The sequence below is a fragment of the Apteryx rowi genome, unplaced genomic scaffold (assembly GCF_003343035.1).
Source record: "Apteryx rowi isolate R43461 unplaced genomic scaffold, aptRow1 scaffold_78, whole genome shotgun sequence".
Lineage (NCBI taxonomy): Eukaryota > Metazoa > Chordata > Aves > Apterygiformes > Apterygidae > Apteryx > Apteryx rowi.
In genome coordinates, this window is record NW_020451071.1 from 141579 (window position 1) to 154077 (window position 12499).

The 12499-nt window shown below is 43.3% G+C and overlaps 1 protein-coding gene across 1 annotated transcript in view; it reads right to left on the reverse strand.

The window, feature by feature from the left end:
* Window positions 1–11223, reverse strand: part of GPR132 (G protein-coupled receptor 132) — a 91144-nt gene extending 79921 nt beyond the window's left edge. Inside the window, exon 1 of the mRNA XM_026088672.1 lies at window positions 10983–11223. The gene's annotated coding sequence lies outside the window, so the exon portion shown is untranslated. The remainder of the gene's footprint in view (window positions 1–10982) is intronic.
* Window positions 11224–12499: the final 1276 nt, after the last annotated feature.

The following is a 12499-nucleotide window of genomic DNA, read 5'->3' on the forward strand; positions in this document are numbered from 1 at the left end:
CTAGGACACCACACAGAGCAATGGGCACCAGGGGCTTGTTCACAGCCAGCTCCTGAATTTCAAGGCCTCAAGTTGTGTGAATCCTCTCGTGCACCCTGGCAGTGTTTTTTCCCTTAACAGATTGTCACACTGTGACGCAGATTGTCACACTAGTGAGAAGGGTTAATCACCTTGCCTGGTTGGCGATACCAGCTATTCTTCATGCTTTTATAATGACTGAGGAAGGGCCAAGTGCAGAATTGCTCTGCAGAGTTGTCTCTCCAAGGACTAAGGAGCCTAACATAGATTAGGCTCCTGACTTTCAGCCATCTGAGACAGCATGAGGTGAATTCAGGCCTGGATGTGGCCCTGAGTGCCCTCAGTGATTCTGGAGAACAAGCCAAAGAAATCCAACTGGGACAACAGAGTCTGCTCACTGCCATCACAGCACTGACTCAGGCTAATATAAATGCTGTGCTCTCAGCCTTAGGCAGGTAAAAAAGATTAAAGTTAAAAGGCATATCATATGCATTATGTACAACAAAATGACTGCTTTATACCGTTATGTTTTGATTTCCTCAGAAAAGCTAAGACAATTAAAGGCAGGAAGGAAGATTATAAATTTGAAAGAAGACAAAGGGATAGCAGCTCACCTGAATAGGAAGCTTTAAATAGTCTGCCATTGGCTCACCATGGTTTGGAAAACAGTATACCTTAAACTTTTACTCTTGCTTGTAAAATGTTAAACAGGTATTACATTATGCATTAAAATAGACTTTCATGGTAATTTGTGCCCAGTCTGATCAAATACTTACATTAGTTTTGTACGTACATGTTGCCAATTCATGGCATAGACACATAGTGAATAATAACTAGTTCCAGGAGCCCTTCCCTGAAAAGGAACAGTTGATCTACAACCTTTACATCACAATAAATTTTGATTACAAGACTCGGCCTCTTTGTAAACCACCCGGCTTCTCACTCCTTGCCCACACCTAAGCACATATAGATGCTTCTTTAAACCAGAGAGACTGGCCCATGTAATCTCTAGTTAGTCTTGCTATATAATACTCTTGTTTTCTGTAATAGTCTTGCTCTGTATAAGAGAATGGAATGGGACAGATATCAAACTGAAATAAATGTAAATAAGAATGATGCATATTTTAGCAGAGTCCTCAGTCAAGATCAGGAATCCCACATCTTTATATTAAGAAAGTCTTCTCCCATCTCTCCCAATCTTTTTCCAAGATAAAATAGAATAAGAGTAAGGAAAGGTGGTATTATCCTTATCTCCTGATAAGGAACTAATAGACATAAGGGCAGGAGGATTAAGTAATTCAGGCTCAGGAAGTCTGGGCTAGAACTGGGAACTGACCCTAGACTTCTCGGCCTACTGTTTTAACCACAAGACTGCACTTCCTCTCATTTAATAAAACCAAACTTGAGTACAATTTGAAGATTAGACAATATAACATTTCCTTTGAAAATATAATATTCATTTTGGGTCCTTGATTACTAGCCCCAAACCTAAGAATTGTTCACATATCTGAGTATTCCATTTGAAAGCTCTTTGGAACAGAGAGAACTAACAATTGTTTCTCTGAAACAATACTTATGTAAGCACCATATTGTCCAGTAAGAATATTAATCCTGTAACCTTGGGATGCCTGTTAAAAGTTATTTTCAACAACTCATAGTTACTATATATGCATAACCTTTCCCTTTTAACCATGCTCAAAATGCAGCTAGTTCACAGCCAGTATTTCAGCAAGATGGTGCCTTACTGTGGCTTCTGAGCAGCCAAAACATACTTYTGAAGCTGGTACAATAATCAGAGATGAGCAGATCCCAAATATTTTGATAGGCACAGCCCCATAAAACATCAAGTTAGAAACTCAGCAGCCCACAGACACCCATGACTTCAGCGGCTGCTTCAACCTGTATCTAAGCAGCAACCCACATGAGTCAAGTGGTGGGAGTGAATTTCTCATTCCCTTCCTGCAGAACTTCCGTTAGCATTGCTACAACCACTGTTACGGGCACTCAAGTGATGCCGTATGATTATAATGCACTGTCACCCTCCCAAACATGTAGGCAGATTTCATATTGCTTAGATTACATATAACGAAAGGCTTTCCACCAAGAAGAATTGCCAGGAATTCCTTAGCCTGCTGTTAGCAACGCAGCTTGAGCAAAGAGGTGAAGATACTGCCACTTTCTGATGAAAATCAGATAAGAATGAGGTGTGTCTCTACTCAGTGCAAATTCAAGAGCAGAGGGCCTGCTACAGACACATCCTGCCGTAGGCTCCTGAAAGCCCCACAGTAATAAAGGTTCAGAGATAATGCATGCTAAGGCAAAGAAGAATGTGGCAGATTGGCTAGCTGAGCCATGTACATTTTATGTTTTCTGGATCATAACCTACACTGTGAATCCCAACCAGAAGTTGGGGGGCAGTCAGCACAGTGATACAGGGACACTGGTGGAACATGTGGTCCAGCTGCTTTGTAAGGTGAGGTCTGAGTTTCCAATAGGTCTTTTCACCTTTTCTCAGATATGGTGGTGCTGTCCATGAAGGCAGCAGAGACACTGCAAGATGACAAACAAAATGAGGATTGAAGCATAGCATTAATCTCCTGTCTGGAATGAGAGTCTAGATGAGGTTGGGAACCAACAAGAGTTCAGTCCTTGAATTCTGACAGTGCAGGGTAGCTTTATCCCCGTTCTCACATTGGAGAATCAGGGTGATGCCACAGGAATATCTAGGAGGAGGTGAGACTTGTTTCTCTTCTGCCGCATGTTGACTGTTCTCCAAGGAAGAGGAATAAATAACTGCTGCAAACAGCATCTGCAATCCTTGTGCTTGGACTGTGCTTCTCCTTGTGACAGTTCCTGCCCTTTTTTTTGCCTATCACAGGTTTGTCTTGTCCCATCCCCATCTGTGCACACCTGCCTGATCTGCTGACCCCTTGCAGCTGGGATTTTCCACTGCTTTCTGCAGCGGCTTTCCTTCCACTCACCGTGACACTTTTTCCTGGTATTTAAGCTCTGTTGATTTTCTTCCATTTTCATCTCTACTGGCCCAAGGAACATTGCTGACAAATAGTCTGTAAATATGCTGTGAGCTCAGAGGCCACCAACTGGCCATTTCATTTGGGTAGAGAACCAAGACAGGACTAAAGTGGTTTATATGGAGGTTTTAAACTCTGTTCTTCCAGACTCTTGGAAGTGGAGACTCTTCCAAGCCAATCCTACTAGAAGCCTAGTCACGTCATCAAATTATTACTCTCTTTCCTAAGGTTTGAGTGTGGTCCTGCATTTGTAGCCCTACTATTGTTAACTAATGAGCCTTGGTTCTCCCTCCCACTCAACAGCATTCTTTCATAAGAAGGTTTGTCTCTATATCAGGCTATACCCTGCAGCCTCCCTTTTGTCCAAGCTATGCCTGTGTGTATTTCSTTTGATCTTGCTAGTAAATAGGTCATTCCTTCCATGCTGTTGTCTATACCAGTTAATCTATAACATTACCTGTTTGCCTCCACTCTTCTTACCAGGCCCTGCCCCAAGTGGTATTCCTATTAGCACTTCAAAAGTGAATGGATTTTTTTTTAATGAATTGTCAGTTGTAGTTTTCCATCAATATTTGCATCCAGGGACCTTTTCTGAATTGCTGCTCTCCACAGCCTCTGGCTTACTGTTTTGACCTCTCTTCAGTGAGAGTTGTTATCCTCTGGATGTTTCTGCACTAAGGTTTGTTCAATTTCTTGCTATTCCCACTTTGTCCCTCTCTTCATTTATTGAAATCCCTTTAGGATGGAGGTTCTAATAAATGATTTGCAATTCTCACTCCAGCTGGGTGTTATCTTTGAACTCAGTTGATGCATTTTTCTACTCCTTCCCCTGTGCTACTACAGAGGAATGTAATGTCCAACCTAGCAGAAGTCCCTGAGGAACGCAACTGAACATGGCAATATTTACAAGCATGCTCCACTTTCTATTGTAGGGGCAGATTTTAATCTCTTTCATTGTTATTCTGCTGTATCCACCCTACATCTTTCTTTTTCCACTTTGGGCCAAGTCCAACCACTGTTAAAGTCAGCTGAGTCTGCATGGAATTTTTCAGGGATGGGTCAGGATCTACAGGAATATGATGTCTTAGAAAACTGAGTAAAATTAGTTACTGAAATCAAGATATTTAATACCCACTGCTGGAGCTCTCTGTACAACTGGTTGTCTTGTCAATGAGTGAGACTCTTAAGAGTAAGTTTACTGAGAAGGGACTATAGGTCCCTTCTCCTCCCACCAGCATCTCCCACTGTGGTGTATACTCCATCCCACATGATGGCAAAGCAGCTGCTTATTCTGCCTTCCCCCCACTCCCAACACACACATCCTGTGGTTTTCCTCCTCCCATCAACACTGTGGGTATAATCCGGCTGTACAGTCTATCACTTGGATGCAACTGCTATTCTTAATGTGATTTGTCTTTGTGTGTAATGCATTTCTGTCTTGTTCTTCCTGCAGAACATCTACTAATAGTTTCTGGTTATTAGAGACCAAGTTTCACCTGGAAAGGATGCTAAGTTAATTGATCTGTAATTCCCCTTTTGGAAAAGCAGCATGATGTTTTCCCTTGCTAGTCATCAGGGGCTTCCTCAATTCTTCGGGAGCAGTTGAATATAATGGATAATGGGCCTAAGAGTTTTTCAGCTAATTCCTTTAATACCCTCGGGTATATACCATCTGGCCCTCTGTGCTGATTTGAATGCATTCCTCTCTTAATATTTCTTTGCTGTTTCTTTAATGATTTTGCTAACTTTGAGGTCTTCGCTTCTTTGCTTTTGTTTGATTGCTCATTACACATATTCTTTTTAAAGGAAAAGAGAACTGAATGAGGTGATGAATTCTTCAGCCACTTCCTGCTTGCTCTATCCATGGCAGAAATGAATTCATTTTTAAAATACACACTTCATCAAGAAGCATTGACTCTAAGAACTCTGAGCTGGCAACCATTATCTTTCACCCTATCCAAGCAAGGCTGTATCTACAGAACATTTTCTGCTACTTGAAAGGCCCCATGCAAGAGAATTTTCTGTTAGTCCTTCTGAGACCCTACATACAAGTCTTATCTACCCTTAATACTGGCAGGGAATTTTCCCCTCTTCCTATCATGTCCTATTTTCTCTCTCTCCACATACGTTTCTCTGACCCTGCCTACATCCTTCAGATACGTGTAGATTCATGTCTGTTATTTTGTTATCTCTTCTTCAGCTTATATCTAAGCATCAGTTAATCTTCATAAATCAAACCCACACCAAGTAATCTGATCATGTTGCTGCTCTTCTTTGAGGTCTCTGATTTTACAGTGTTTGGCAATGGGGTGCCAAAAAATTAACAGCTACCTTCCAGCTGTAGCTAAGCCAGACTGGTTAGTGTGATGCCCACTGAGAATGCCACAGGCCTTTTACAATGCAGGCTAGCTGTCAAAAGTCAAATGTAAATTTTCCTCCTGTCTCACCTCCCATCCTTTCCCTACATGTCTGCTTCTGAGTGTCCTTCAGGGTTATTTTTTCCTGAGTTCCAGTAGCCTACATTATTCCAGTTTCATTATGTTGTTTCCTGGCCACATTACTAATCTCTGTAGGTTCCACAGGGTAATTTCTCTGTTCAATAACATTTAAAACTCCTCCCAATTCAGCATCATTACCATCTTTCCATCCTGTGTACTTTCCCTGCTTATTCATTTGTGACTTGCTTTCACTTTTCTCCCACCTTTTCTTCCTCTTCCCCTATGCTCTTCTCAGAATATCTTTTCCTTTAAAAAGTCTTCTGTACGATTTCCTTTTCCTTTAAAAAAAAAAATTTCTTCTCTTTTTTTTCTACATATGCATGTTAGAGACAATAGGTTTAGGCTGGGCTACAGCTCATATACAGTCTCCTTGAAGTAGCTCTAGACAATAGTGCATCTACCCAAACGCTGAAAGATACAGTAAAAGGGTAAGTAAAATTCATTAGCTGAAACAGAAAGTTGGCAGCACATCTACCAGGCCATGTTCCCATGATGGTTGCAGTTTGTGCTGGATGTGGATCATTCCCTGTACAATCTACAGAAGATGGAGGGGAACAGTCTCCTTATTTCTTGCTTTTTTGTGGAGCAAGATGAAGAAGCTGCTTTGTCAACTCAGGTCAGACTGGCTGAAAGGGCTATACTGAAGCTGTTCTGTGTTCCCAATTTTCCTCAGCTCCTATATTGCTGGGAAGGCAAGGAGCAGATCAGACACCATCCTGAACCCCCTCCCCTTTGATGACATTGGTACTGTCTGTTAAGGGTGTTCTCAATGTTGCTCTCAAACCAGACTTGCTTCCCTTCTACATTGCAAGCTCCTGAGCACAGCCAGAGAGTGCCTTAGAGGAGGCCACAAGGACCCATATACCTGTGCAGCCCCAACACTTTAGGGCCAATACACTCACCCAGGGAGCCACCACACCCTATGTGAGACATTGGTGAGGTCACCCTTGGGCAGCAGGTAGCTTGGATGTCCTTCAGGCCTCTCCAGAGGGTGCTTTCAGTGCAGGACGGACACTGGCTTTAAGCCCAGTAATTGTGGCTGCCTTCCTTTCACTCTGACTTTGGAGAATTGTCATGTCACGGTCTCYGGCACTCGACTCCCTCTGCCCGTGCAGCCTTCCAGCGAGGCAGTGTCTGGATACAAACTAGTCTGTGCCTGTCAAAATGCTGGATGGGAGGCAGAGAATGAAGGGAGTTTGGAAAGCTTCCCTGAGCCTTCAGGCTCCAGAGAAGAACTGACCACTTTTTTTCTCCTGAATAATCAAAGAATTACAGAGATGATAAACAAAGGGCTGCATTAAAACCTCTGTTTGCAGGGAAACATGAAGAGATTCAGTGATATCTCACTCCCCTGCAGGAGGAGGGATTGAGAGTGTTACAGGACAAACTTACGAACCCTGAAGAGAATATCCAACGGAAATCTTTGGCAATCCCCTTCCCTTTCTCTTCTGGGTCTCACCCTGACTTCTGGTAACACTTAGAACAAAACCACCAGCTCTTGCTCATTTTAATATGTTCTTTACTGTGCCCTGAACCCAAATGAAATATCAAAGGTTTGGCTAGAGTATTTGCAAGTAAAAATATCTCTAAAGTCAATATATTTAAGGCCCTGAATGATATCTCCAAAATAATTAATCCTAAGCCCATGAGAGGAGGAATGGTGTTGTTTGTTAAAGGAATGGCTTTGTGCCAATAGTGGGCAGTACTGACACAATAAAGAACCATGAGTAATACTACCAAATGAAAGGAAGGATCAGGTGTAAGAAAAGTAACATGAAGGACTGCACTGTACTGTATTGTGGAAGAGGAGTAAAATGTCTTAAGATAAAGACCAGTTCCAGGCTGCCTTCATCTTGTCTTCCAGTCTGATTCTTCTCTTCCCTTCTCAGAAATTTAGATCTGAAAGTCTATTTCTTGGTACATGGGAGTATGGTAGATACATCCTGATGCATCTGCAGTTCATGAGAGCATGACTCTCTCACAATATARAACTACAATTTGTTTATTGCTTCCAATTCTCTGTGACTTTTGCCCATTTTTGAAGTAAGAAAATCAAGACAATGAAAGCATCAGTAACATCTCCTTTAGTCTCTTCATGTCATACTTTTGTCTCTGTATGTTCTTTGAACAAAACAGAATGCTTTAGACACTCTATCACTACAAACTTCTGTCTTGAATTCCTCTGCTTCCTACTGTAATTTCCATCTTCTGTTAACAAGGAAAGTGCAGATTTGCAGTCATTATTCCTTTGTGCATTTATCACTGCGCTTCCTCACTGAGCTTCAGAAACTTAGACAGGGATAACCCAAGCAAATGCAATAGTATTGCCAGGAGGGATTTTCTGAAAGAGAACAGTGTAAGTCTGCTCTGTCTGATGTTTTTCATCCCTGTGTTTTAACAAATGGTTTCCAAATATAACATTTCTAGTTAGTCTTTCTCAAATATGATCCAGGGATGCCCAGTATTCCACAGACTCCTACCTGTCTTGACAGACAATTTAGGAAATCTCTTGGATTGTGAAGGATGCTCTCTTATAGGATGATAGTCTCAAGAAGTTGGAAATTATACTTGATTTTAAGCACAGGCAGGCATCCTTCAAATACTGCTGCACAGAGAAACCTGCTGATGTGAACATAGCCTTGTGGTACTGGAGAGGAACATGAACATGGCCACATGGAAGAGACGCAGGTTTCAAGCCAGTATCTGTGAGCAATGCAACAGAGTCCCACTAGCTGAGCCAGAGAGGAGGAGAATAGATGGTCAAAAATGCCCAGAGACGAAGGGACAAATGCTAGAGGGTGTGGAAAAGAACAGACCTATGCCATACAGCCCTCGAGGTCACTCTATTAACATGAGGGCTTGCTGCATTTATTTAAGCAGGATGAACAAGATAAAAAGAACTTGTTGGTGTTGGATTCTGAAGCAGTGTTTAAGACATCCCTGACTCACAGCTCGCAAGCTGGGACTCATTTTGCAAGTTCAATCTGTGTTCAGATAGGATCAGGGAATGTCTCTGGGCTGGATTGTGAAGGAAGCAGAGCCTTGCCAAATATGCTCTGCCCACAGCACCGTCCAGACCCGTCAGATGATATTTCTTCTAATTTTACTAATGTATGCTTGGCCCTGATTCCATGCTACCTGAGGCTACAGCTGTAATAAAAACACGGCACACATGCTGTGGGTGGGTGTATGCAGCGGTGGGAGTTGAGGCACGTGAAAGATGAAAAACACAACCCTTTCTTAACTGCAGCATAGAAATCACAAAATAATACCCTTCTGATTTGCTGCCTTCTCTCTCTCTCTCTCTCTCTCTCTGTGGCACACCTTACCCATAGTCTTGCCAGTTGCCAGAGATGACACAGGTTTCCTCCAAACCTAGGTTGCTCCGTAGCCTGAGCAATGCTTAGATTTTCAGGCAGAAGTGGGCTTGTATGCCACATACAGCTTGAGTTCAAGTGTGGCTTCTACGCTAGGACCATCCCATGTTCCCACCTTGTGGGTTGTACTGGCACATGGGATGTTGCTGATTTGATCCCTACTGGAGAATGACACCATAAGGCCGCTGTCCTGACACAGTCTTGCAGTACATCAACTCCAAGGAAGGAGTGAAAGAGCCCTTGGGAGACACTGTTGTCTCCTACCAGTGAGTTCTTTGAGGGAGGTGGAAAATTTTTGTCCTGCGAAATTTGGGACTTCTACAGACTTGCAGAAGTTTCAAGCTTCCGACATTAGACAGACTCCTTGCTCCCAAGCTTACAGCGAGCACTGGAGATATTAGGTGTATTTTCAGTCTGATAATTTACATTCATCACACATAGCACATCTATTGTTGCTGGTTTGGAATAACAAAATTTTATTTACTGGTAGCTTTTGTGCTGACTGATGTTTAGCAGCTCCACCTGCTGATGCCCAACCCTCCAGGATGATATGCAAGTAAAGATGATGCAAGAAATAGAAAATGGTTACTTCCTCTTCCACTTCTTCTTCTGACTTATTTCACACAGTTGGTATCAGGTAATGATTGCTTTTTTTCAGYGGTTTGTGCTGTGATTTGTCTCAGATGCCTTACAAACATTTGCCCAAGAAATGCACTGCCATATCAGAAGGAGTTTCTTTTCCTAACTCTCCCTGGGAGAATCCCCACCCTTCACAAGGCAAAACACAAGGAGTGCTAAGGCTTAAAATTTATGGAGCCTGCTTTAAAAGCCAGGAGTTCTCCTGGTCTCAAGGGAAGGGAAATGACCCTTGGCTTATTTTGCAGTCACTCCTTTTCAGAGAAGGAAGTGCTAATAAGAGCTCACTTGAGGCACAACAGTATAAGACAAATGAAGGCCAAAAAGCAACAGCGTAATTGCTGTGACTGGGAGTGAATAGGAGCCAAGGAGAACACGTGAGATGTTTTCCTTGTAAGTGGTGCTCTGCAAGCGATACAAATCAGCAGTCATGCTAATGTCTGAGGCGGGAGCTACTGAGCATCTGTAGCTGTCCATGGGGGGTTGCCTCCCCACTAAAACCACTTCAGCCAGAGATCACGGCAGGAGTCAGATTGTGAGGAAGGCTCCACAGTTGCAGTGGGAGAGGAGATAGAAGGGAGCAGCAGGAAAAACAAAAGCATAAAACCCACCACAGATATTGATAAGAATTAGATGCGGAGAGGGAACTTATCCAGAAGTACATTGCACACCCAGCAGATATGTGAGCATTCAGTCAGTTTGAGAACGACTCCTCAACCCAGTCACACTAACCGAGGCAGAGCTGAGAGGAAATCTAAGGTGAAATTTCAAAGAACAACATCCACCAGCACATATTCCCCCCATCCCATCCACCTGATTTTGAAGGCCCTCCTGCAGATATCCATATCTGCTTAATGTCTTTCCCCCTGAGGCTCCTCTCTCTCCTCAGAGGTTCAGATTAGTCTCCCAGCAGTCACTCCTTCATTAAGGTTAAATGGATGCTGTCCCTAAAATGAAATCATGCAGGTACTTGGCTAGAGCATTTGCTCCTGGTCCCAAGACAAGGCCCAGCATCTCTGTTAGCCCAGGGAGAGGGGCTCTCAGGAGTGCTCCTGGAGCAGTGCTGTGGGACGAACAGTTCACTACCACTGTGCCCGGGCACCTGCCCCTCGTGGCTAGGCTTCCCAGCAGTTCCATAATGTGGGCTGACATCTGTGGTGGCCTCTCAGGTGGGAGAGAGGGGAGARGAGCAATAACCCTTTCCTCATCCTCCCCAGATGGGAGCTGCACACTTGGTTGTGCCACCTTCAAGATGGTGGTTAACCTCTCTCTGCTTAGCCCTGAGGGGAAGCAAGGTGCCCCTTGCAAGCATCCAAACAGCGGCCACGATCCAGGCCTTGCATGACACCACGCACACACGGCAACACGGATCCAATGTTTGATGCAGCTTAAAAACAGAAGGGGCTGTTAGATCGTCTTACCTGATTTGCTAATCACAGACCATCAGATTTCACATGAATATTGGGTCCAGTGACTTTGTTAGGCAAAATATTTCAGTCCTCTCAAGATCATGGTGTCTGGGTCAAAAGACCAGGATCAGAACAGACCAATCCTGCCATTGTATGATGACTCTCCAGTGGCAGAGAACAGATTTGGTGAGCTGTGCCTCTGTGATGCCAGCAAGCAACCTGCAACCCGTTACTGCAGAGGAAGGCAACCAGATTCAAGGTCCATGCTCTCTGATCTGAGAAAAATCTAGTTTTGGACCTCAAACCCAGAAACCACTTTGACCCTCAGCAAGTGAGAGTCAAGAGGCAAAGGGGATGTGGCAACACTACCATGTACAGCTATTGCACCACTCTTCTTTCTGCACTTCCACTTAACTCTTTGCTCAAACATGGCCCACAACCCTTCTCACCAGGATTTGCCAGTGTTATACAGAATTAAAGCTCAGAGTGATGGTGTGTAAAATCCTGATTAGTAGCTGTTAATAGTTCCCAGACAACTTTCAAAGCGAATGTTAGGTAATTTCTTAATGAAAGATTTGAGGTACACAAAAATTTGTGCATAGCCCTTTGAATACTGTAAATAACTTTAAGAAAATCAGTATCAGGCAGTAAATCTAGAAGCCCTAGACAATAAACCCTTTTGTTTTCCTCATTTATTTTGCCTTTTCTTGATGTTATATACCATAAAGTTTCAGAAGAGCTCTCATGCTCTCATGTATATGTCTGTACACACATTCCTCCACATCTTTCAGAGATGATACCCCTCTGTAGTGACCTCCTCTTTAAAGAGTGAAAAAATGGCAGCATTTTAGCTTTCCCTAACACAGCACAGAAAACAATTAATCTTTCCTTTGCCAGATATGTTCCCCCCTTAGTCTTCAGCTGCTGGGGAAGGCCAATGCTTGCTTTCAAAGGGGCACGTGCAGCGACATGCAGCTGTCCTGGGGGACAGGTTGACCAAACTGAGTCCACAATGCAGACCTGCTAAAACACAATTCTCTGTCTCTGCATCCTGATTTGCTGAGTGTGACTGAGTGCAACCTGCCAGCTCGACTGCCTACGCTAAAGCTCTGTTCTGTGGAAATGACACCTGAGCATTTCCAGTAAGTGCTACATCCTTTCACCAGCTACTTCTGGGAACTCCTAGCTGAATCACCCGGCCCTCTGCATACATACACACACTTCCTACTGTTTATCTCTGGAGAAATCAATTCATATGCACTCTTTTAAAGCATGTGAGGTACACAGACAAAGCCAGTCAGACAGCTATCAGACATCCAGAAGAATAGCCAGCGCTACTTCAGTCTGCAGGCTGGCGGCTTCTGCTGTCATATTGCAAATTGGAAGCAACCTGAGCCTTCAGAAGAACATGGTGAAAGAACAGAAAATATATATTTTTAAATGCATCTGGTTTATTGTGTTTTGAGTAAATAAATTCCTTCCTGACTCCTGTAGGCAGTCACCTCAAGTCCAGGAGCATGAACTTGTAT